This window comes from Rattus norvegicus, chromosome 1, assembly GCF_021556685.1.
Source record: "Rattus norvegicus strain SHRSP/BbbUtx chromosome 1, alternate assembly SHRSP_T2T, whole genome shotgun sequence".
Taxonomy (NCBI): domain Eukaryota; kingdom Metazoa; phylum Chordata; class Mammalia; order Rodentia; family Muridae; genus Rattus; species Rattus norvegicus.
Genome location: NC_141534.1, coordinates 91,689,532 through 91,715,433, shown reverse-complemented (window position 1 = coordinate 91,715,433; position 25,902 = coordinate 91,689,532). Strand labels below are relative to the sequence as shown.

Genomic DNA, 25,902 nt, shown 5'->3' with positions numbered 1-25,902 from the left:
TCATATATAATAAACAAATCTTTAAAAAAAAACTTGATAAATCATATTTAAAATGCAGAAAACATGTTTGCATTTTAACTGTCAAGTACGGACCAAACATCGTCTTCATTTTAAATATACCATGGATGAGAACTGTATACCCTTGAGCAACTTATGTAGATTTTAAAATTAAGTTACCTTAAAATGTTTAGCTTTCAACAACAACAACAGATAACTTAGGGAGTGTAGTAAGGTGGTGTGGTGGTTTGAATATGCTTGGCTCATGGAAAGTGGCACTATTAGGAGGTGTGGCCTTGGAGGAAGTGCGTCACTGTGGGGGTGGGCTTTGAGGTCCTCTACTTAAAGGTAGAAGACAATTTCCTCCTGGCCGTCTTTGGATCAAGAGGTAGAACTCTTGGCTCTTACTGTACCATGCCTGTCTGCACACAGTCACACTTTCTACCATGTCTGCCTGGATGCTGCCGTGCTTCCTGCCATGATGATAGTGGACTGAACCTTTGAAACCGCAAGCCAACCCCAGTTAAATGTTTGCCTTCATAAGAGTTGCCCTGAGGCTGGAGAGATGGCTCAGTGGTTAAGAGCACCGACTGCGGGGCTGGGGATTTAGCTCAGTGGTAGAGCGCTTACCTAGGAAGCGCAAGGCCCTGGGTTCGGTCCCCAGCTCTGAAAAAAAGAACTAAAAAAAAAAAAAAGAGCACCGACTGCTCTTCCAGAGGTCCTGAGTTCAAATCCCAGCAACCACATGGTGGCTCACAACCACCTGTAATGGGATCCGATGCCCTCTTCTGGTGTGTCTGAAGACAGCTACAGTTATTTATATAATAAATAAAAATCTTAAAAAAAAAAGAGTTGCCTTGGTCATGGTATCTCTTCACGGCAATGAGACCCTTAGACAGTAGGAATGGATCCTGCTGAACAAGGGGACTTTGTGTACTAGACGGGCTTTTGCGGGCCATAATACCTGGGTTTACATGAGTCACAATTGGCAGTAATGGGGGGGACACTCATCCTCTTGGAAGAGGGGAGGGAGAGTGGGAAGAACAGGTAATAGGGTGAGGAAGGAAGCTAAATGTGACATCCAGAGATCTGGTCAGATGGCTGGGAAGACTGGCAGGAGGTAGCAGTTGCTCCCGCAGGTGGAGGAGACTTTTCTAGAAGAGCCAGCATTTGTGTAACCAGAGCCTAGTAGGAGGGGTTTTACAGGAGGAGAACCAGAGGACGGAGCTAGATGAACAGAGAGATGGGTGATAGGAGGGGAGATTAAAAACAAGGTACTTTGCCCACCAGGTCCCTCAGCCCTATTTAATTTCATTTATTTGTAATGCTGTAGTGAAAGTTCAAGGTCCTTTTCCTGGAGGATATTTCAGTCAGGCCATGTCATAGTGTAAGGGTCCAAAAACTGCTAAAGGAAGACCCCAGACTCATTAGCAAAGACAAAGAGACAACCAGCATGAGGGAGTCAACCATTTTCCAAAGGCATGCGGGCCTTCTTATTGGGAACCAGGGGAACTTTCTAGAAGGATTAGGTAATCTCTAATGTAATTGGTAGGGGCCAAAGCGGTGACATTAGTATAACTTTGATTACTATGTTAGTTCTTCTGCATTTAGAGCGTGGGTTAGGTGATCTAAGATTTCATTGGTGGGTGCTGGAGAGGTCACGGGGGTCGGCTTCTGATTGGTTTGTGCCAGGTGCCAGTGGTCTGCACTCCTATGCCATGAATGTTTAACCACAGGATGACATAGGACTGCCCAGCACAGATGACCCAGCCTGGGATTAGATATTTCCCCATCCGCCGGCTGTTCTTTGGGAGGGGGTTTTAATATCTGGATTTTACGGTCTGTTCCTGGAGGGGATGGCTTATGGCCTGGCCTGTTTTCTGGGACTTGTGGTCTGTTCCCAGAGCTTACGACTTTCTTTTTGAAATCAGGCCTGGCCTTTAAATGGAGACAAATGGGGGTTTATGTCGTCCTTTCAACAGGAGAACACGAGCTATTGTGACTTCCTAGAGCCTTTCAGCCCCAGGGTGAATGAATGATTTTGGATGAACCATGCCAGAGGTTTCATCCAACAACAGTTTCATAGGATTGCTGGCCAAAGCCTGTGGAGAAGGATGACAAAGGAGAATTTCCTGCCTGGAAAGCAGGCCGGAAGAAGTGGTGCTCCTAGACCCAGTGGCTGTTTAGTCAGGATGCCCGTGAGAGGAGGGGCTGTCCCCTGAGAAGTTGACTTGGTGAGCTCCCAGAGGAGGAAAAACAAATCTCAAAGCTCACCAAAGTCAGGTAAACTGGTCGCAGATGCAAATTTGGCGCCAGGAGTCTGCATGCAAAGTCACCATAACTTTAAAGTGACCTCTCTCAGCATGAGTACACTCTCCACTCAGGTAAATTGGTTCACCACCAATCACTCCCTGAGACAGCTGGGAAGCACTGTGCGTCCCCCGTCCTGTCCCTGACAGTCCCTGACTCTCACTGGAGACAGGGACATCAGCAGGGAGGTCAGCAGAACTAGCCTGGGGGGCTGAAGTCTGGGTTGCTGGGTGTTGATGTTCTAAACAGAATATGTGCCACTGCCACCATGCTGTGGCCTCTGTGCAAGGTGAGCTGTGGGAGAGGGCTCCTGTCACTCACAGTGATCTAGATGTGCAACACAGCAGTACTGAATGGAAGCCAGATGTGCTCGAGGATGTGCACCGCCCGACTGCCTTTGCCCTTCCCAGGGAACGTGACAGCCAAGTGTGTCTGAGGGGAGGACGGGTTTGTGTACTCCCTGTGGGTGGGTTTCAGCTAGGAGAGCATAAGTGGACTATGACACAATGGCCTTGATAGGCACGAAGATGACAGACCACCCTAAGGAGCACAGTACCAATAGTGCACATCTCAGCGAGAAGCCTGGTCCACACCAGAGTGGGAAGACAGCTTTGAAAACACCGCCATTCTCAATTGCTGCTAAAAGGACGTGAGATGCGATGTGGCAGGAGCCTCCTGAGAAAGAACAAGACACACAATCGTCCCCTCCTCTAAGCGTCAGCCTATGTGGCCTGTCAATCTCCTGAGCAGGAAGCCACCTCTCAGGAAGGCTGTCTGTGCAGACACTTTGGAACACAGGACCCAGCCCACCTAACCACGAAGCCTCTGGCCCTCTGGCTATTGTCTACCCTGAGGGCCTTCCGTCTGCAGTGGGCCTTTGATGCCCACCCTCACTCTCCGGCATGCCTCCCGTGTTTCTCTAAGAAACCTGCCATTCTCCTGTATGATGCCCTGTTCTTGTCTGAATTCATCTGGCAGACATTAAATGACTAGGGTGCAGGGCAGAGGACGGGACAGAGGCCCCAGCACCTGTACCTCTCACTGCTTTGAATGGAATCCCTTCCACTGAAGGCCAGAGAAGGTTCAGATGACACTAGACAAGGGAGAAGGGTCCCTTCCTTGTTTGGGTCTGTGCTGGGAGCTACATAGGTGCTAGTTGTCACACCCCTTGGCCCCTTTGGTAGTGGGCAGTGTAGGTGAGCAGGCTAAGGACGGAGAGGTGAAGCTCCTTGTCGGTTGCATGAGGAACTAAGGACACACACTTGATGGCACAGTTGTGGTTCCAAGAGTCCACAGGTCCTGCAGAGCCATCTGAGGGGAGACAGGCAATACTTGTCTCGTGAGGATAGCTGTCATGGGGCCTGTGACCTGCGGAAGGAAGCAAGAGAAGAGTCACCAGAGCGCGGAAAGGCGGAGCCGACCTAAGACTTGCGATTTGTAGCTGCAGGAGCGGGTGGTAGACATGGTGAGGGCTGACGGTTGGTGATGCGCATGGCCGGTTAGAGAATTTGCATGCTACAGGGTCTGTTTTGCAGACTGAGATTATTAGACCAGAGGAGAGGCAAGAAAGACAGACTTGGATCATTTGGGCCAGGAGTTCTCCCAGATCACAGAGCTGAGATCAATCTTTCCTCTGGGGTATGTGTCAGTGACATGCTCCTATGAAGACAAGGAACGCAATTCTCACACACAGCAGAGTGTCCTAAAGGAGATGAGTGCTCAGGACCCCCAGAGGGAGGGGAAGGCTGAGCAAGAGGAACCGGCTCCTGACGTGTGGTTTCCTCAGACCTGCCCCACTAGGTGGACTGAATCTCCCTTCAGCTGACCTGTTCTCCCGAGGCTGGGAAGGGGTGAGGACCTACAGCAACTGGGGGCTGGGGAGAGAAGATCTGCTCTGTGAGCCAGACAGTGGACAGTGGCTGGTGTCCAGGGTGCCATGGTGGGGACAGGTGGTGGAATCTTCTGGTTCCCCGTGGTCAGTGGCTGTGCTTACCTTGGGTGGACAGTGTTGGCTTGTCCTCACTGTGAATGCTCTTACTTCTTGCTCTAGATAAGTGGGAGAAACTGTCACTGTTGTTTGGTTCCTCGGTTGGGGAGCACCCTGGGAGCTATGACTCCTGGGAGCCATGATTCCTGGGAGCCATGATTCCTGGGAGCCATGATTCCTGGGAGCCATGATTCCTGGGAGGCCCCTGGGAGGCCCCTGGGAGGCCCCTGGGAGCTATGATTCTTGGGAGCACCCTGGGGACCATAATTCCTGGGAACGATGATTCTTGGGAGCACCCTGGGAACCATGACTCCTGGGAGCTGCTTGGCGTCCTCACTAAGCATTCACACTGCGGCTGCTGCTGCCTTTCTTGGTGCTGCATCCTTTTCTAAGCTGTCCCCTCCCCTCCCCTCCCCTCCCCTCCCCTCCCCTTCCCTCCCCTCCCCTCCCCTCCCCGCCTTTGCTCCTTTCCCCTGTCATTTTCTATCTTTCTACCTGGTGCCGGGGAAGGTACTTGGGGTGAGCGGATCTTTTGAGTGCTCTGCACAGTCTGTCTACACACACACACACACACACACACACACACACACACACACACACTCACACACACCCCTACTTGTCTCCCACAGGGAGCTGTTTCTTCCCTCCCCTGCCCCGGGTTGTCCTAGGGGACCCTGATGCTTGTGCCTCCTCTAACTTCTCTGACCTACCTTTCTGCGCTTTCTTTTTGCTCTCTTCCAGTTCTTTCGTTCCTGCCTGTGTACTCCTTCGTGGCTTTCCGGACTGGGAGACAGAGAAATACAAAGGAATCTTTTGTTCTAAGCCCTATGGGAATGGGAGGGACCAGAGCAACAGAGAGGATTAGGGAGTCACCGGGAAGGCGGGAATTTGAGGATCCCCCCAAGGAATTAATGAGAAGCAGGCACATGGGAAAGGCGAGAAGAGGCCCAGTCTAGAGACAGAGGTGAAGAAGACCTTTTCTGTTCCCAAGCAGGGAGGTAGGGGAAGAGGAAAGCCACCATACTTGTCAAGTTTCTTGAAAAACACGAAATATGCCAGGCCTCCCAGGATAGCCAGCCCGGCCAGAACTTCAGCAACCAAGCTAGCCACTATCGTGGGTGACAACAGGGGACTTTTTGACGGTTGATCTGTCATGGAAGGATATCAGAAGAGGGAATTAAAGTCATTTTATGGTGGATACTGGAAAGGCACTCTCAGCATGGTGGGCGGGCATCCCTGTCTGCTCCTCTAGGGGATGCACCTTCTGAAAGAAGGTCCAGTGGGTGACTGGGGGAGGGGAGGTGTGAAGGGAGGCTGGATGACAGCGTGGAGTCTGGAGCAGCCTGGGGTAAAGAGTGAGACCGTGTCTCGAAACCGGAACAGGAACCACGAAACACAACATTCCTTCATCCCTCTGTATCCTTGCATGTTGCAGTAAAATAAAGTGACAAGTACCAGGCGGTTCCGTTGGGTCATAGGAACTAGAGTTAATTTATCTCGTTCTATCCTGTACCTGCCTTCCTGCATAAAGACACCAACATACACTTGTAGAGAAATGTTTCGTTTTGTTTTGTTTTGCATTTATTTGTTTGTGTTTGTGCATGTGTGTGTGTGTGTGTGTGTGTGTGTGTGTGTGTGTGTGTGTGTGTGTTTGGGCATGTGCCGTGGACTGTGTGAGGAGATCAGAGGACTGCTGTGGGAGTCTGTTCTCTCTACCATGTGGGTCCCGGAGACTGAACTCAGGCATTCACACTTGGCTGCAGTCACCTTTGTCCGCTGAAGCATCCCAACTGCCCCGCCCCCCTGCCCGAGTGGCTTCAGACTTGGATGCAGGAAAGGATCCCTTTTCACAGACCATATTGAGGAAGCCGATGTCTATCCATACCAGACGGCTTTCCCCTGTGCAATCTGCAACAAGTTGCAGATCAAAGACCTCAATCGGAGAACCTAAAACTCTTTTTTTTTTTTTTTTTGGTTCTTTTTTTCGGAGCTGGGGACCGAACCCAGGGCCTTGCGCCTCCTAGGTAAGCGCTCTACCACTGAGCTAAATCCCCAGCCCCAAAACTCTTAAAGCTTTTAGAAGATGGTAAAAGCTTTGCGACATCAGATTTGCCTGTGGTTTCTTGACTGTGACAGAAAAGCAGAGGTGTCAGTACTAACCGAACGATAAACCAGGTTGCTTGAAAATGGCAAACTCCAGGCATTCAGATCGTCATCCACCATCTGGTCTGGCAATCTCACTCAGGGTATACAAAGGAACCAGTACCCTGCATTGCAAGGATAGCTAAGTCCTTATGCTCTTTGCTATATTATCAATGGAGTCAAGATAGAGAAACTTCAGTGTCCGTTGGTGGATGAATGGAAAGGCTGTGGTGTAAATACCCCTGGCTGTGTAGTTGGAACTTTCAAAAGAAGTAAACTCTGTATTGTGAGAACATGTGTGAACCTGGAGGAAAATATGCTAAGTGAACTAAATCTTGCATAGAAAAAGAAGTCTATGATCTCTCATGTGCGATCCTACTAATTGACATTTCCTGGAGAGATGTGAACATACATACTTTTGTATCAGTCCACATGAACTGGTGAGATTATTGGATAAGACACTTGACAAGAGTGTGGGTGAGGAGTTAATCATGGGAACATAGGCAACTCAGTCAGCTGCATGCCGGTAAAGCCCACCCCAGCATATATCACAGTTCAGGAAAGATGAAGCTCTAGGACACCCTGCATGGCAGGCATCTCCTCTCCACAGAAACCATTACTGGTTACATAGCTTTGGGGAGAGGCCTTGTGAAGCATGCAAGTTTTAGGAACTTTCTGAGATGTGTGAGTTTCATTGTTGTCTTAGTTAAGGTTTCTATTGTGTGAAGAGGCACCATGACCAAAGCAACTCTTAAAGGACAACATTTAATTGGGGCTGCCTTACAGGTTCAGAGGTTCAGTCCATTATCATCAAGACAGGACACAAGGCAGCATCCAGGCAGGCATGACACAGGAGGAGCTGAGAGTTTTAAGCCCAATTTCCAGCACCAGATGTGAGTTCTCTCATGTGTAGAAAGCCTTAAATCTAATTGGAAAGCAGTTAGGTATATACCCAAGAGTCACATCACTATCGTGACAATAGGCCCACCTTGCCTGGTATAGCATGTAGGGTCCATAGCCAAGCTACTAACTGTGGGTGACAGTTTCCCTTAGCAACCGTTATGATACCTTCCAGCACTAAGCAGGGGAAAGGTTCCAGTTCAGTCATAGTCTCCAACCAATGTATGTGCTGCCTTAAGCCATCGGGTAGGCAACCAACGGTAGTAGCCATAGCCTTTGCAGACTGTGTGGCTTCCCTGGATAACAATCCGTAAGAGGTATCCCACATCTGGCACTGAGATTTTTTTTTAGTCAACAACTCTATGGCTGTGGGGGTGCCTTCATTTAAATCCACTAAATAATATCTTTACTCTTCTAGATGCCTCTTACACGTCTCTAAGACAATCAATCCAAATTAGCATGATGCAACAAAATCTGAAGGCCCACCATCATTCAATCAGAGTAAGTGACAACTGATGTTAGGTTGCTATGGGGATGCTGAGAGAGAGAGAGAGAGAGAGAGAGAGAGAGAGAGAGAGAGAGAGAGAGAGACTAGCAAGGCCTAATGCAGTAGTCAGAGATCTTATCCCTTATTTCAATGGCCTCATTAACTACATTGGCCGGGTTGTGGGGACTTTCTTCCATCTATCCCTCCATAATCTACAGATGTTTTCCATGAGCCACTCGGGCACTTTCCAGGGTTGGCTGGCACTGCTTGGCCTAGCTCAGCCTCAGGGACTGTAGTCCACTACTGTTAAGATCATAGGCTGGGCAGACCGTCTCCGTGACAGTTATACTCTATGTCACATGCTTTGGGGGAATAACTGTGTACCCCTAGGCCAAGCATAATATTCTCAACTCATCGTCTGTGTTTCCTGGGAGCCGCTGTGCAGGCTTTAAATCACTAACACAGGATCTGGAATTCTGTACATTGTTTTCGTAGCTACTCTGGCTCCCTATGGATCCCTACGTTTGCCTTTGAGTCACCTGGACATAGTTCATTGTGCACTTTAACATCTGTGGTGGACTGAATAGGTATGGCCCCCATAGGCTCATGGGTTTGAATACGTGGTCCACAGGGAGAGGTGCTATTAGGAGGTATGGCCTTGCTGGAGGAAGTGTGTCACTGTGGGGGGCAGGCTTTGAGGTCTCCTACGCTCAAACTACACCCAGTGTCAACACACGGTCTCCTTCTGCTGCCAGTAGATCAAGACGTAGAACTCTTAGCTCCTTCTCCATGTCCGCCTGCACACTGCCATACTTCCCATCATGACAATGGACTGAACCTCTGAAACTGTAAGCCAGTGTCAAGTCAATGTTCTCCTTTATAGGAGTTGCTGTGATCAGGGTGTCTCTTCACAGGAATGGATCCCTAAGACACCATCTTTCTCCCCTCTTGTTAGCTTTCTTAAAAAAATATTTTATGTATATTAGTGTTTTATCTATATGTATGTCCGTGTGGGGCTGTCAGATTCCCTGGAACTGGAGTTACAGACGGGTTCTGGGAATTGAACCCAGGTCCTCTTGGAGAGCAGTCAGTGCTCTTAACCGCTGAGCCATCTCTCCAGCCCTCTTGCTTGCTTTTGTACTTTACAGGCTTTTTGTGTGCTTGTCCAAATCCTTCATCTGTGACGGAATTTCTGCCCCATAAAGAACAGATCGTACCGTGGACCTGTGGAAAGCCACCAAAGTCCTCTGCCCATTCTGAGCTTCTTCCTGAATGCAGCCCTCTGTGGCCCAGTATACTGGCTACTGACTGCTACCTCTGTGCACACAGCTTTCTTAGAAAGGGCTGTCCTGTTGTTTTCCAGGTCCTAATATCGGTGGGCGATGGTAACAGCATCCCTAATAACTCATACAGCCAGTCAACTGGGGACTGGTTTCTGCCATAGTCCCTCAGGTTAGACAGCCTTTGTCTCAGGACAGACGGGTGCTCACCTCACCGAGTTCCTCTGCTTCTCAGAGCAACCCCTCCACACTCAGGCCAGAATCCCCATGATCCAGACTCTGGTTGGAGTTTTCATTGTTTGTTGGAAAGTCTTTCCTAACAAGCAGGTCGGGGCTGAGAACCCAGCGATCATTGTAGGTTCTTGCACTGAGCCTTTATGAAGGCTCCTTCTGCGTGCTGAACCATGGCTTACTCTGGGTTAAAGGTCAGACCTGAGGGCGGTCTATCACTGCTACCGTGTACCCTTCCTTGTTACTCTCGATAGCTCCCATGGGTTCTGAGTGTTTGCATCATGAGTACAGATCTGATTCTTTTACACCATGTCTTAGTTAGGGCTTTACTGCTGTGAATAGACACTGTGACTAAGGCAAGTCTTATAAGGGACAACATTTAATTGGGGCTGGCTTACAGGCTCAGAGGTTATCATTATCATCAAGGAGGGAATATGGCAGCATCCAGGCAGGAACGGTGCACACAGAGCTGAGTCATCTACCTCTTCATCTAAGGTTCCTAGTGGAAGTCTGACTTCCAGGCAGCTAGGATGAGGGTCTTAAGCCCACACCCACAGTGACACACCTACTCCAACAAGGCCACACCTCCTAATAGTGCCACTCCCTTGGCCAAGCATATACAAACCATGACAACCACATCCAGCCATCTCAACTCCTTTCTCTCTGTCTCTGTCTTTCTATCTCTCTGTGTCTCCATCCCCCCTGCCCACACCCCAAATAGAGGCTAATGCAGTAGAGACCATCTACATGCCTTTGTCTGTTGAATCCTGTCTCATTCTAGCAAATTGTTTGTGGGAAAGAGGTGAACATCACTTTCTGCCACTAAAACAAAGGTATCTCCTTATGCACTTGTCTTGTATGCACTACTCCAGTGTCATAATATATTCTGTACTCCACCAAACAGTCATGTGGTGCATCCCTTTCACCAAGGATGGCATGCCGTCCATATTGTTAGAGGAACCTGGTCATCCTGGGATCTCCTCAAAGGACACTCCATTCTCAGTGACCTCTGCATGCCTTGATTATATGCCCTATGATGCACCATATGGAACATGCCGCCTCCAACATTGGTAGGTGGTGTGCCATCATATAATATGGGGAAAGGTACCATACTGAGAGTAGCTCAACAGATAACTCATTCTCACATGATCATCCCAGCTCCATGTGTTGGCGACCTTAGCTGTGGCCATGTGACTACTTCTCGCCCAACTCATCCTTGGTTCTCTAAGTCTTTATTCAGATGCCAATTGTGTTGTGTGACTTTGACAGATCAAAGAAGTGATTTTACCCAAACTGAGCACAGTGAACCAGTGGGTTTTTGGAGTTACTTCTAGGAACATGGGCAAAGGGTTACTTAACAGGAACATGAATGATTGGAAGGCAGCCACATCACAACAAGTCCATCTCAGCATGAGTAACAGCTCATGAATCTGCACTAGTGGGTGAGAAAGCCTACTCTCCCAGAAACAGTTACATCATACAACCTCAGGGAGAGGTGAGTAGGTGCTGTTAGTTTCAGGAGCTTCTTGAGACTTATGAGTTTGCATTCCTTCTGACCGTAACCCACTGCCCAGTTAAAAAGCCGAACTTCTATGTAACCAGAAGGCTGAAAGGTGCTTACCAGAGACTGGGTATAGGAAGAAAATATGGAGAAGCTGTTGGTAGTAGGAAATAGACTTCACACTGAGAAGAGGAGCAGGTTAGAAGTAACCCATAAAGAATTATATTTCAAAGTAGCTAAGAGGAATTTCAAATGTCTCATCATAGCAGATGTAAGATAAATGAGGTAATGGATACTAAGTGGCTAACTTTAACACTCTGTCTTATCCATAGACATCAAAGAACACGTTTTACTTGTCCAAAGTATGTACAGTTAGGATGCTGGTTAAAACACTATTAACAAGTAACAGAGTGAGTTTGTTATCAAGAAAGTGGAAAGACCATTTCAAAGTGCTAAAAGATGTTATGTATTATAAATCTGAGCATGGGCCAAAATATATAAAGAATTCTCACAATTCAACAGTAGTCACAATAAAAACTACAAACAGCCCAATTCAAAAAGAAGGAAAGGACCTGACATTAAAAGAAAAAAATTGCTGGGAGTGGTGGCAAACATGTTTAGTCCTAGCACTTGAGAGGCAGAGGAAGGTAGATCTATGTGAGTTCAGCCAGCCTGGTCTATAGAATGAGTTCCAGGACAGCCAGGGCTGCACAGAGAAACCCTGTCTAGGGCAGGGGGTAGGGGGATGAACAACACAGCTCAATGAAGAACGGCAGATATAAAGGACTGTTCATGCATTACTCTGCTAATGTGAAAGGCCTGGCCAGTCGCTCTTCTGTCTCTACCTTGCCATTTCCTGCCACACCCTGATTATATATGGGTACTGGTGATCCACACTTGTCACTGTCTGTCCCCAAAGCTAACATATAATGGCTATGAAGGCTTGTGTGTTAAAACAATAAAGTTCTGGAAATGGACTATGGCTACACAACCCTGTAAATGTCCTTAATGCCACTGAAATGCACACTTCAAAATAGCTAAAACCAGAAATACCATATACATTATATATCATAAATATATTTTATACATATTATAATCAATATATTACACATATATAACATGCATGTTATATATAATTAAATAAAATATAAAATAATAAATAACAAGCAATATGTAATATGTAACATGTAATACATATAACACATAACATGATCTAAACATATAACATAAACATATAACACATAATATATACAGACATAATGTATATTATATTTATACCATAAAAACAGCATACAGAAAGAATCCTGTGCAAGGTCGCAGTAAATGGCACACACAGGAGAGGAAACAATGCCTTCTCCATCCATAACTTCCATCTCCCTGGATTAAATCAGACTCGGGTCCTCAGAAATATTCAGAAAACCCAGAGGTGGGCTGCACATCTGTAGGAGCAGCACCTGGACGTGGAGGCAGGGGGATCGAGAGTCCAAGACAATCATCATCTCCATCCTGAGAGGATGCCTGGGCTGGGACCTGGTTCCCCAAAGGAAGCAAAAGGTCCCCAACCAAACAAAACCTCTCAGAACAGCGGTGTCTGCACTGAAAGCTGCACAGACGTTTGCTGGCCTCGTTCCTCGCTCACAGACACTGCGCGTGGTCTAGCTCTGGCGTTGTCTCTCATGCCGGAACCTGAACATGACACACAGCGTGTGCGAGGATTCAGACTCACCTGGAAACACTGCCATCTTTGCAAGGAACAAGACCACCCATGGGTTCTGGTATCAGTGGGTCTCCCGGAGCCTTTTCCCATGGGTCCCAAGGACCACATGCCAGACTCAGGGCTTAACTCTTAGCCACTTTGTAATTGGGTTTCCTGTTTGGGTTTTATTTGTGTATATGTAATTTAGAGACAGGTTCTTGCTCTGTAACTCAGGCTGGTCTTCCTCTCCATCCTCCTGCCTCAGCCTCTCAAGTGTGGGATAATAGTGGATAATACCACACCTCAGTCTATGGCTGTCTCAGCTGACATTCTCTTCCCTGGGTCTGTTGTCTATTTTGCACAATATCGGTAAAGAATCCCCTAGTACGGGGACTTGGAGATGGTCCAGTGCCATAGCTCCATGAACAAAACTTCCTGAAGTTGGCTCTCTATAACCCAGGTAGAGGTAGAAGGGGAGAACTTAAGCATGTCTTCTGAGGGGGTTGCGGGGAGGGACTCTGTGAGGGGGGGACCAAGAGGGGGCAATGATTGTGGTGTAAATAAATAAATAACACCCCCAAGAGCCAAAAAACAAAAACAAACAAACAAACAAACAAAAAATCCAAAGAAATCCCGTGGTCAGATGTGGGAGGGAAGGAACTCGGGTCACTCACAGAGCACAGCCAGCTTGACTGGATCACTCAGCCTGGTGTTGAGGGGGTTGGAGACCTCACACTGGTATGCCCCGGCATCCTCCTTTGTGACAGGGTCTATGGTGAGCCTTCTGTTGTTCCAGGAGAACGTCATCCTGTCTGTGGCCTTCAGCTTCTGATTGTTGAACGTCCACCAGATGGAAACTCCAGTGTTTTCTGATATGCAGGTCAGGTCCACAAAATGATGTTCTAAGACTGTTTCATTTTTGACTTGGATGTGGGGCTTTGGCAACTTCTCTGTGAACATACAGAAGAGAGGACTAGCTAAAGGGAGTCTCTCTTTACAGAAAGGTTTCAACCAGCTCTCAGGGACCATCGAATAAAGCATAAGATGGCCTTGAAGTCATCTCTAGCACTGTAGAGATCCCCCATCTTGGTTCAGGAGACAGTCTATAGGGAGAGTAAGGACCTGCTTAAACCTCCTCTCATCTACTGCGCCCCCTGGCTTGACCTTGGGACATGTCTCTAGCTTTCACATCAAGAACCTCTTCTAGGCTCCAGTATCCAACACCTTCACTATCAGGGAACTCTAGATATCCATACAAAATAGTAAGTTTCATTATGACAGTTTCAAGAAACCCATCTCACCCTACTATATTCACACTCATTCTATAATTACTTCTCTATGTAGATATTTTCTATATATAGATATTATATAAATAGATATACCTATATGTTTATATAGACAGATCTTATTCTTGTTTTCACTTCTTATATTCATACATACATACATACATACATACATACATACATACTATACATACATATATGTATACCTTCCATATTTCCTTTCCCTCCCAAGCAGGGATCCCACAGTGAAACTATCTGTCTTTCCTGTGCACCAAATGTCCACAACGTCCCAGGACGCATTGTCAGAGCAAGGGCCCAGCTCAGAGACATCTACCCCAAAGCTCACTTTTCTCAGTCAGACGCCTGACCCCATGAAGGTCCTGGCATTGATTAGCTTCAGGGTTTACCCAGATTCTGGATAGGTGTTTCAGGGTTTCTCCACCACCCATCCTGTCCAACTGTAGATAGAGTCAGACTGGAACCAGTCAGCAGGGCAGGAGCAGAAGTGAGGAGAGCTGTGAACTGCTGTGTACCTTGGAGGTGTCTGTTGGGGGTGAAGTGTTCCCATCCCCATGCATGTTCCTGTGTCCTGGCGTCCTTTGTAGATTACAGAGAGTGTAAAAGATGAGAGGTCACACAGAGAATGAAGGAGGAGCAGGATCCCCTCCGTCCTCCTACCTAGGAGGCACTAATCCTCTTTGAAATCCATGTCTCCAAGTGAGCAGAGAGAAGTCAGTGTACTCAGGGGAAGAGAGCATCTCCTGGGTCAAGACACTTTAGGGAGAACTAGGGTTTACGGTGGACAGGAGCTATGGACTTCCTTCTTCCCTGCTCTTCACGGAAAACCAGACCCCACCCTCAGAGATTGGTCCTGATGTTACAAGAAGCCACTTACCCACTATTATAACTTCCTTGACCTTGGAATTATTGCGGCCAGTTGCTGCGTTGTTGACGAGGCAGGTATAAAGTCCATTATTACTTATGCTGACCTGGTGGATAGACAGCTCTTGTCTAGCGTTCCAGGGCTCTCCATTGACATTCCAGGAATAGTGTGCTTTGGGGTGAGACACTGCTTGGCAGGAGAGCCACATGCTCCTGCCTTCCTCAAAGTATTTGTGCGGGGGAAATATTTCGGGGGTATCTGGGCCATCTGGAGGAAAGAGAAAGACAAGATTGCCATAAAAGGACACAGAGGATCTTGTCTGGTAGGAGGTCAGTGTGGCCCTGAGCAGGGTGACAACGTAAGTCATAAAGCAGTTGCCTCTGAGGGCTTCGGGTCCCTCTCCAACATTCCACAAACACAGAGGATCCCACCCACACCCTGTCAATTAAAACCTTAAACATGAGGCATGGCCCTCCATTGTCTGTCTAAAGTCTTGGTCTGCCAGGATGTGCCTGGAGCAGATGGTGTGGCCAGTCTGGTTCAGGGGCAAGTGTCAGTGTCACGGAGCAGAGCACTGCATGTGCACTAGACGGCAGGGATAAGAAGTTACTCACAGAAAACATCCAGAGTGAATGGATCACTATGGAAGGCACCCAGTGGGTTCTTGGCTTCACATTCATAGCGTCCTCTGAAATGCCTAGAGACCCTGAGCAAAGTGAGAGTTGCGTTATCCCGAGACAGGGCGATGCGGTCATCAACTCGAAGCTTCTTACCATTCAGATGCCACAGGTAGGTTGTTTTCCGGAAGAGAGGGTCACAAGTCAGCTCGACGGTGTCTCGGCCCTCAACAGCAGTGGTCCTGTTGCTTCGTATGGTGGGCTTGCTTAACAGAGCTGTGTAGACAACAGAAAAGAATGATCTGTGTGGTACAGGATACCTGGAAAGGCCTCTTCCAACAAGGGTGCGTATCTCTCACCCGTCCACCAAGGAGCCACAGATAGATGTACAAGGCTCTGGGCACTCTGCCCATGGGCACTGGGTGTGGGAGAAGTGCTGGCTTTCCACATGGGAGCTCAGTGCCAGAGTTTGGATGTGGACTGATTCACCCTGTGAATGGGCTGCTCCATTCGGGAGGTGCTGAGGATCAATACTACTGACAGAAAGCAGGGCATGCCTCATGTTTAAGGGAACGGCAGCAGCAGTACTGCCTGGCCCTGCTGCCCTCACTGCCTGACCTACACACACACACACACACACTCACACACACACATACTCACACACACACAAATACACACACACAAATACACACACAAATACACACACACACACACACAAATACACACACACAAACACACACACAAACACACACACAAATACACACACACAAACACACACACACAAATACACACACACAAATACACACACACAAATATACACACACACACACTCACATGGCCAAGCCCAGGGAACTCACCATAGGGAGACAGAAGTGGGGGAAGGGGAAGAAAAAGAGAAAGAGAGAAAGGGTGCACATGCAGGCACAGAGAGGGAACAAAAGGTCTGGCATATATGGGGATGAGCCTCTGGGGGAAGGGCAACTCAGCCCCGGGGGAAAGTTCAGGGTTGGGGGCAGGGTTTGCCAGGTAGAGACTGGGGGATGCTTGAAGAACCTGGAGGCCAGATCTGCTTTGGTATGAAAAATATGTACCTCAGCCCCTTATTGGGCCTGAAACCAAATACTTAGGTCACCTGTGTGCTTGGGTCCCATCCACTGATGTTCTTGGCCGCTCAGCCTGAGCTTTGGCTGAGGCTTGGCTTTCCAAGGCTGTCATGCTGACAAGTCACCGTGGGCATCCCATGGCCCACAGTCTCTCCTAAGCACAGAGAGGCGATCAGACCACGTACAGAAGACTTGAAGTGAGACTGGTATTGGTTCAGCAGTCATCCCAGATCCCAGTGTCAGAGTGAGGGGGACAGGCAGGCCTAAGATAGAGAACCTTGTTCTTGTGTCTAAGAGGAATGTCTCTCTAGAGCACAGCCAGTCTTAGGCTAGAGTCTGGAGTCCTTCAAGACTACAAATGGTTCTCCTGTAGTGAGATCTGTGAGTCCCGTGACAGGGACAGAGCTACTCGCAGGAAGTGTGCCTTGTCTGTGACACTAAATGTGGACAAATGCCATGTCGTATTAGTAAGTTTCAAAGAGTAGATGTCTGTAGCTGCACTGGAGAATCTAGCGTGCAAAATGCTTTATCCTTCTATTTTGACCCCAGGAACCACAGCTGTATCAAGTTCTCCCAGATGGGGCAACTTGGCAGCAAACTCCTAGACTTGAGCTTCAGAATGTCACCGAGTAAGAGGACCCAGAGACATCCTGAGAACACAGCTGTGTGTGGAAGTGGGTCAGCCCATGCCAGCCATGGCTGCTACAACTCCCTCTTGAAAGTTTTAGGAAGCAGTGACATATTGAGAAGGAGCCAGGAGTCTCGGTCTCCCTGGGAATCAGTACACCGTGGAATCAGTTTACCGTGAACTACAATGGAAGTCATTTCTGTCCTGTCCTGTCCTTGTGACTTACATCACACGCCAGTCACAGAAGAGACCTGGGTCACATACAGGCAGCTAGAGCTTTAGTTAATGGCGGAACCTCGTGGGAGCTTCAGCTTCCTCAGCCTCTGTGTTCTCTACTACTGTTCTGCAGGCGTGGTCTGGCCTCAAGTGCAGACAGGAAGGGAACTGGACAGTCAGCCTTAGAGTGAGAAGGGAAGAGAGAAGCCAGCTCCACTTGTGATAAGAGAGGAAAGAGATGGGCAGTGAACAGAGAGATCCAGGGATCTTACAGTGACTGCTAAGCCCCGTAGACCATATACCACATAGTTGCCTCAGAAATAAGCCAGAAACTCTCAACTAAGAGCCATTGTGAAATGGCTCCTGGGTGAGCCTTACGAACACGTACGTGTTCACAGGAATGGGGCAGGACCAGCCTCAAGTACGGACCGAGAGTGGGTTTGTGCAGAGGTCTAGACCTACACAGGTTGCGGCATCTAAATAGCTTGCAGGTTCATTCACTCACTCACAGCTCGCCCCTCAGTATGTGGTCTGCACTGGCCTAGAGCTTTATCAGTCTTCCCTCCCTGGCCTTCCAAGTGCTGGGATTGAAGGCTAACGCTGTCTCGCCTGGGTTTCCCTCCATTCTTTATCACAAAACTATTAGGAGTTGTCTAATCTTTGGGAATCTGTCCTGGTCCAGTGTCCAGTGAAGAGGGAGAGAGCACTGTTCTTTTCTTTATCCTCTACCGGGAGTGCTCCCACCACATCCGTCAAAGGGATACATGATTTTAAGTCCAGGAGGTCAGCATGTGCCTGGAGGACGGGCTTAGACACTGTCTTGATTCATGTGACTCTCGCAGAGGAGGAGGATAATGTGCGTGCTCTAAGGCACAAACCAGTCTCACCCCCAAGCTTCCTGTCTATTAGGACAGTCCCTGCCACAGGCACCTCAGAAGCAATCCAGTCATAGTGAAGAGGACTGTGGCTGCGGGCAGATACCCCGTCCTATGACCAGCACTCAGGCTCCAGACTCAGTAACTGCATTTCTTCATGCTTTCCTTCCCTTCCATAGGGTAACTGCTGTGGGCACTCCTGTCTCATCTACAGATTAGCCTCATAGTGCTCACAACCGCCTGAGTGGTTACCCAGTTCTTGACAGAGTCCTCCATGCTCCTCCACAGAGCCACGGTCCCTGGGACAGAGACCATGTGTGGAGTAGAGCTCCCCCTTCACACCAGCCTGCCTTCTGCAGCGTGGATACAGGGGAAGGAAGCGGCTCTTGTGTAAGGGACCATGATGCAGACAGGATGTAGGCACCATCCAGACAGCCTGAATGGAGAGAGAGAGAGTGTGTGTGTGTGTGTGTGAGAGAGAGAGAGAGACAGAGAGACAGAGAGAGAGACAGAGAGAGACACAGAGAGACACAGAGAGACAGAGACACAGACAGAGAGACTGTGTGTGTCAGTGTGCATGTGTCAGTGTGTGGGTATACGTGTGAGCCTGTGTGTGTGAACATGAATGTGTGTATGTGTGAGTATAAATGTGTGTGTGTTAGTGTGTGTGTGAGTATGAATGTGTTGTCAGTGTGTGCGTCTGTGAATGTGTGTGAGAATGAGTGTGTGCATATGTCAGTGTATATGAGTGTGTTAGTGTGTGTGTGAATATGTGTGTGTGCATGAATGTGTATGAGTGCAATATGTGTGTGAGTGACTTGTGCTGAGTGTATGTCTATGTAAGTATGTATGTGAGTGTGTGAGGGTGAGTGTGTGAGTGTGAGTGTGTATGTGAGTGTGTGAGTGTGAGCGTGTCAGTGTGTGTGTGTGTGTGTGTGTGTGAAATGCAATGAACCCCACTTAACTATTAGAGACCAGAGAGAATCACTTACGGTACACAAAGACTTCCACAAACACTGACTTTTGGTTATCTGCAGAATGGATATTTAGGTGGTAGATTCCAGATTGCTTCAAGGTGACGTTCTGTAACATCAAGGATCCATTAGGGTACAGAGTCTCTTTGCCGCTGTACAGCTTCCCTTGTTTAGTTTCTTGAGATTTTATTTCATACATTATAATTAGATCTTTGTCTATCGACCGTTTTCCCTTGTACCAGTGATAGGCTAGTAGGTTGTCTGGCAGGTTGTGAGCAAGAAGAAGAACGCTCTGCCCTTCGAGAACTGCGGGTGGCACCGACTCAGCAGTAGGCGTCGCGGTGGCGGGGAAGTTCCAGATGGTTAGCAGTGAGGCTGAGAGGGAGGATAGAGACAGACATTAATACGTGGACCTTTTATGTATAGAAAGACGGGGACCTGTGTCATGAATAGGTATCTCTGTCCAACACGTGTGTGTGTGTGTGTGTGTGTGTGTGAGAGAGTATGTGTGTGTTAGTGTGTGAATGTATGAGAGTGTGTATGTGTGTGTGACTGTATGTGTGTGTGAGTGTATGTTTCAGTATGTGAGAATATGTGAGTGTGTGTGTGTGTGTCAGAGAGAGTGAGAGTGTATGTGTGTTAGTGTGTGAATGTATGAGTGTGTGTGAGTGTATGTGTGTGTGTGAGTGTGAGTGTGTATATATGTGTGTGTTAGTGTGTGAATGTATGAGAGTGTGGATGTGAGTATATGTGTGTGTGACTGTATGTGTGTGTGTGAGAGTGTGTGTTAGTGTGTGAATGTATGAGTGTGTGTGAGTGTATGTGTGTGTGAGTGTGTGTGAGTGTGAGTGTGTGTATGTGTGTCAGTGTGTGAATGTATGAGTGTGTGAGTGTATGTGTGAGTGTGTGTGAGTATGAGTGTGTGTATGTGTGTCAGTGTGTGAATGTATGAGTGTGTGTGTGAGTGTATGTGTGTGTGAGTGTATGTTTCAGTATGTGAGAATATGTGAGTGTGTGTTTGTATATGTGAATATGTGAGTGTGTGAGTATGAATGTGAGAGAGTGCGTGTATGAGTGTGTGTGTGTGTGTGTGTGTGTGTGTGTGTGTGTGTTTCCCTCAGCCCCCGCCACTGTTGAGGTCAACAGCATTGTCCTCTCTCCCATCAGCTTCCTGAACTTCCTGCACTTCTCATGTGTTTTATACAGTAGAACTCTTCCCAGGTGCCCTCTGAACCCACCATTCCCTGTCCTCAGAGGCACACTCACGTTCAGGGCATCCTGAGGAATGTATTCCTTAACTACCCTTTCTAGGGACCCTGCATTGTGGGTATGGATTAAATCTGTGTGTAAATTCTTATTGTTGCCATGAACACAGATGGCATGTCAAGGACCCCAAAGCGCCAGACCCATGGGAATGACAATGTCTTCCTGGGGTCAGGCTCAGTATGGCAAAATACTTTTCTGGTCTATATATGGATGTTACAGATGGCTGACTTCAGCTAAAGCCAGAGTATGTAGAAACTATCAACTATGGCTTCCTCCTCCTAGATGTGTGTGTGTAACCCTGAGATTATCCTTCCTCCCACTGAGATTAGCCAACCCAGCTGCCTCCTTGTTCAACTGTGGACAATAAACCTTTCTTTTCAACTCCAATGCACAAAATACCTATGTCGGGTTTCCCAGCTCCCGTCGGTACATCTCTGTCAGGGCACTAGGTGGGAGTATGGACATTGAATGCAGAAAATGCCCACCATAGCTGTCTGCTTGACCCATGGATATTTGTGGCATGAAGATTTCTCCCCTATAGAGACTGCTCCTAGGACATCACCTGTCACCTTGATAACAACTGTTTTTCATAAACCCCTGCTCCTTATTTAACTGTATGCATTAACCCTTCTTCCCTGTGCAACTCTATAAATAAACACGCTGTGCTCCCGGATGCTGTGGTTTCTCCATTGGTGATCCCAGTCTACCTGATCCCAGCTTTCCCGTGTCTGGGTGAACATCTGTCTTTTCTTTATTCCCTCGCTACCCTGGTCTAGTCCATCCCTGGAGCTGTGCCAGATGGATACACCTCCTGGTTGTAGCACGCCCAATCTATTCCTGTCTTCCTGCTCACTCCCAAGGTCGTTCCCCTCACCTGCAAGCAGGAGCCCCTGCCAGGGGACACACATTGGGGGATGGGCTGAGGGGGGCTCCATGATCTGTTGTTTGGCTCTGTCCTCTCTCTGTGGAAAAGAGCTTGGGCTCCAGCACTGCCCTGATGGTCCAGCCGGGTCAGTTCTGTTGTCTGTTGTCTCTCTGAGCTGAGTTCATCCTGGGGCTGGTTCTTTCAGGGTCACATGGGTTAGGGACAGGGCCTGTTGTTAGGACTTGCCCCTGTTCCCTACCCTTCCGGTGTTCTTTCCTCTCCCTTCCCTGTGCTTGTTTTCAGTTCCCCATCCCCCCACAGACTGAAGTGGGCCCCAGTCAACCTGTCTAACCCAGCGATGACCTCTGTTGTGTCCTCAGCCTGGGGCCTGTTTTCATCACAGAGGGAGGAGGCCTTGGAGTCCCAAAGTAAGGATGTGTTTCCTTTTGTGACACAGACACACAACTAGCTGTTTACATGCTAGCAACTTATAGGCTCTGTGGCAGTAAGACTTATTCTCAGCAGGGTCCCTCTAGGACAGACCAGTGGGCTAGCTGAATCATGACTGGTTTAGGAGACCAGTTCTTTCTCTGTCATCAGGTTGGCCTGGACACAAATTTAGAAATGGAAAGAGCTTCAGGTCCTGGAAATGCAAGAGGAGGTGACCTGGATGTTCTGGGCTGTACTCTCCTCAGTAGAAGGTCCAAAGACTGTCTCTGTGTATCAGCAGAGTGTCTGGGGTTTGCTCATCTCCTTTATGGGCAACTTCTGTCCTACGCTCAGGTGACTTTCCCGTAATCTCTCCCTCTGGGTGATGCTTGAGGGTAATGGAGTGCCGGTTCCCCTTATTGGGCAGGGGAAGGAGAGGAAGGGCAGAGCAGGCACTTGCGAGGAACTTACCATGGTTTGTTAGGTCAGAGTACGGGAAGCAGGCTGCATATCCACCTCTTGATCCAAAGCCAAGCTCATGTCTCTGGGATTTCACTCAATGACTGTTACTTTGTGTCTTAATATCACCCCCTTGATGACATGAGAAGACCTGTAGAGAGACTCTCTTGTGTCCTGTATGGAAGCTTCACCTGTCAATAAAAATCTGATGGCCTATTAGCCGAGTCCGGAAATTAGAGGTGGGAGTTCTGGCAGGGAGAGAGGAACTCTGGGATAGAGTCAGGTGCGAAGAGATTCACCCCAACTCTGACGAGACAGATGCATGAAACTGAAGAGAAGGAGCCAGCTACAGGGCGCTTATAGAATAGAACAAACAGGTTAACTAAGTCCTGAGCTGGTTGGAGAATGAGCCCAAGCTCGTTAGGCATTTACTTATAAATAATCAAGTCTCAGAGTCATTATTTTGGGGACAGGGCAGTGAGTGGAAAAGCCCATGGTTACAAAGACCTGCTTCTGGTGCTCTAGGCTGCAGCAGAAATGCTGACCAGGCACCCAGGTGCAGATGGGCTCTGACCTCCAGGCTGCAAGGTTGATCATCCCAACCCTGCTCACTGTGGTGTCCCTTCACATCGGGGCTCCAGCCCGTGCAAGGTAAGTGGAGGGAGATGACAAAAGTCGTCTTGAGATTGCTGGTCCAGAGCTGGAAAACTAGGGGGACAAACAGTATCAGAGGAGCTTTGCACCCTGAGGGTTCAAAGCAAAAATCTCCGTATGTATCTTTTTAGGGTTGCAACAGAGGGATGTAGGGTCTTTTATGTATAAAATATTATCTACAAATATAGATACCTCCTTTCCTGTTTGCATCCCTCTGATCTTCAGTTGTCTCACTGATCTAGCTAAGAACTCAAGCACTATATTGAACAAGCATGGAGAGAGTGGACATCCTTGTCTTTGTTCCTGACACAGAGAAGTCGAATTGGTGCCTAGCTGGAAGTTTCACCCGTCCTGACCAGTGTTCATCGTACTAGAAGGCACTCTGCATACTACCAGAGGAAGGCAATCAGCAGTACCACCCAGCTACAAGCCCTGTGACCTACAACAGCAACCTACTTGTAAGATACACTGGCACAATCGTGGCACAGATGTTATGGGAGTGACCAACCACCTGTCTATTGCATTTACGGTCCATCGCTGTAGTAATGGCCAGTTAAATACTCAAATTGGTCCTGGTGATGGCGGCAGAGCTCTTCGCTACCTGCCCCGATGTTTTCGGTTTTTGAATCACACACACACACGCACACACACACACACACACACACACACACACACACACACACACAGCCTTTATTCTTTGATATGTCTGAAATAGCTCAATGGTTGGGCCACTTCCTAACCTCTATGTGGCTAGTCTACCTTTCTCCCATATTCCCAAACCATTACTTACTAAGATCTGTAGTCTATCTTTGCTGCCCCGGACCCAGTCAGGCAGCCCTCTTGGGGCCATTCTTCCCCAGCTCCTACATGGCAGCTATATTCTCTGTCCTGTACCTTCTCAGTCACGGTGTCTTTCCTTTCCTTCTCCTGGTGTAGAGGATCTCTTCCTTCCTCTTTCTCTCTGTCCCTTGTCCAGGGAATCCTAAAACTCTCTCCTCTGTCTCTCAGCTCAGCCATTGGCCTCTGGCAACTTTATTTATTAATCCAAACCAACTGGGGGCAGGGTTCCCCCAGTGTCTTATGTGCAGATGTCTGGATTCTCGTGTAATTTTGGGGACACAAATTAAAACAATACACGCAGCATTAGACCAAACCCACCACACACTGTAGGCATACATTTTCTCAACCGACTTTAATAAGTGTTCAGCCTCCCCTCTAGCCCACCACTCACCAGAGGTGGTGGAAAAGAAAGGTTTTTAGGACACGGGGGAAGTAGACTGGTTTAGAAATAGTTCTCTGGGGGTGAGTCCAATCTTCATTGTCAGGATATCAGTAGTTCAGCCCAATAGTACACACTAACTATGAACCAGCAGCTTCAGTCCACTTGGCAGTCACCACCCGTGAACCAGCACCTGTAGCTCAATCCAGAAGAAACCGCAAGGCTCTTCCACCAGCCCGAGGCTGTGGAAGTGGCAAGAAGCCATAGGAACCTCAGAGAAGTCCTTTGTGAGCCAATCCATGCATCTCATTAGCAAAGAATAGGGAGGCGGGGCAAAGCAAACCAGTGCTGTGGCTCCCACTGTCTGTGGGGTCATATCTATATCCCTTCTTAACATCATGTGCCCTTTCATATGTTTTCTATAGCAAAACATCCTTCCACCTGTGTCTGATTCAGGAAAACATTCTTGCACGTGTCTGCTTTAGCAAAAAAAAAAAAAAAAAAAAAATCCTTTCACCTGTGTGTCCCAGCAAAACATCATTTGATACAATTGACTTTCCAAAGGTAACAGAAGTTTCTACTTCAGTCCACTCCATTAAGTGGAACCTATACCTGGCGTTGCTAAACTGTCCAAGGAACACCAGGCTAATTAGGTCACGGGCCCAGGGGAAACCCCAATACAATTATTCTGCTAAAGGGGTGTACCAATAACGTGACCCCTAATGGCTCACTGCTATGCTTAGAGATCAGTGCCTGGCTCAACCCATATCAGGGAAGCTTCCTGCAGTAGATGGGAACGGATACAGAGATTCACAACCGGAAACTATGCAGAAAGTGAGGGACTTTAAAGCACTGAGCGCCGAATGGGATGTCTTCATCAATCTCCTCCCCTCAGGGCCAGGGATCTGTGAAGAAGAGGAGGCCAGAGGTTGTTAGAGCCAGGGGCAGTGGATTACTCAGAGAAAGCAGTGTCTTTCAGACTCAAAAGGACCAAGGCACTTATGGCCTCCCAGTGACTGTTGGCATGCACAAGGCCTGCACAGGTCCAAGTCGGCCAGAGTCACAGGACTCAGAGGGGGAATTGGACACGGGTTTCAGCCCTAACCAAGAAGCTGTTTGCAATTGATATCTGATGGCAGGGAAAATCAGTTCTCTTCCGTGGAGTACCACAGGGTGTAACAACCACACTCCAGGTCATGCCCAGGATAGTTGGCTAACACAAAATGAACTCAGCTGCATGGTTTGGGTTTGTTTTGAGCTCCTTTTCCCTCTTCAAGACAGGGTTTCTCTGTGTCGCCCTGGCTGTCCTGGAACTCTCTCTGTAGACCAGGCTGGCCTCGAACTCACAGAGATCCGCCTGCCTCTGCTTCCAAAGTGTGAGATCAAAGGCGTGCGCCGCCACCGCCTGGCTTTGCTTGGGTATTTTTGTCTTAATGTTTGTTTTTGTGGGTTTTTAGTAATCTTTTTGTTTTGTTTGTGAGAGATAGGGTAGCCATTTTAAATCCCCACCCTGGGTTTCCACCCTGCCTTAGACCATTGAGTTCCCAGATAAAATACACACAACTTTTATATTCAGAATAAGCCTTAATCAGGACTAGAGGTGGGCAGATAATTACCCTCTAATCCGTTGGAATCTATTTTCCTATCAATAACCCTGAATTACTACTTACTACTTACTGTATGTTTCATGTGGGCTGCTCTTAACTCCAATTGGCCAGCCTTCAGGACCACATTTTTATGGCTCACCTAACCCATGGCGGCTTCTCCTTCTTCCTCCTGCACCTTGTTCTTCCTCCTGATTCTCCTCTGACCCCAAGCCCAGGAAACGTAAACCTTACCTATGTCTCTTCTGCCAGCTATTGGTTGTTGGCATCTTTCTTGATCAACAGAAATAACTTGG

General features: G+C 48.1%; 2 long non-coding RNA genes across 2 annotated transcripts; one reads left to right on the top strand and one right to left on the bottom strand.

The window, feature by feature from the left end:
• Nucleotides 1–3,412: 3,412 nt before the first annotated feature.
• Nucleotides 3,413–21,550, bottom strand: Ceacam6 (CEA cell adhesion molecule 6). The gene is made up of 10 exons (NR_045097.1): nt 21,251–21,550; nt 19,129–19,485; nt 15,471–15,590; nt 15,312–15,403; nt 14,710–14,964; nt 13,206–13,481; nt 5,319–5,442; nt 5,005–5,119; nt 4,301–4,353; nt 3,413–3,675 (listed from the first exon to the last, which is right to left on the bottom strand). It is a non-coding gene; the product is annotated as a CEA cell adhesion molecule 6 (long non-coding RNA).
• On the top strand, nt 3,855–24,488 carry LOC108349556 (uncharacterized). The gene is made up of 3 exons (XR_015649905.1): nt 3,855–4,157; nt 7,755–7,837; nt 23,026–24,488. It is a non-coding gene; the product is annotated as an uncharacterized LOC108349556 (long non-coding RNA).
• The last annotated feature ends 1,414 nt before the right edge of the window (nt 24,489–25,902 follow it).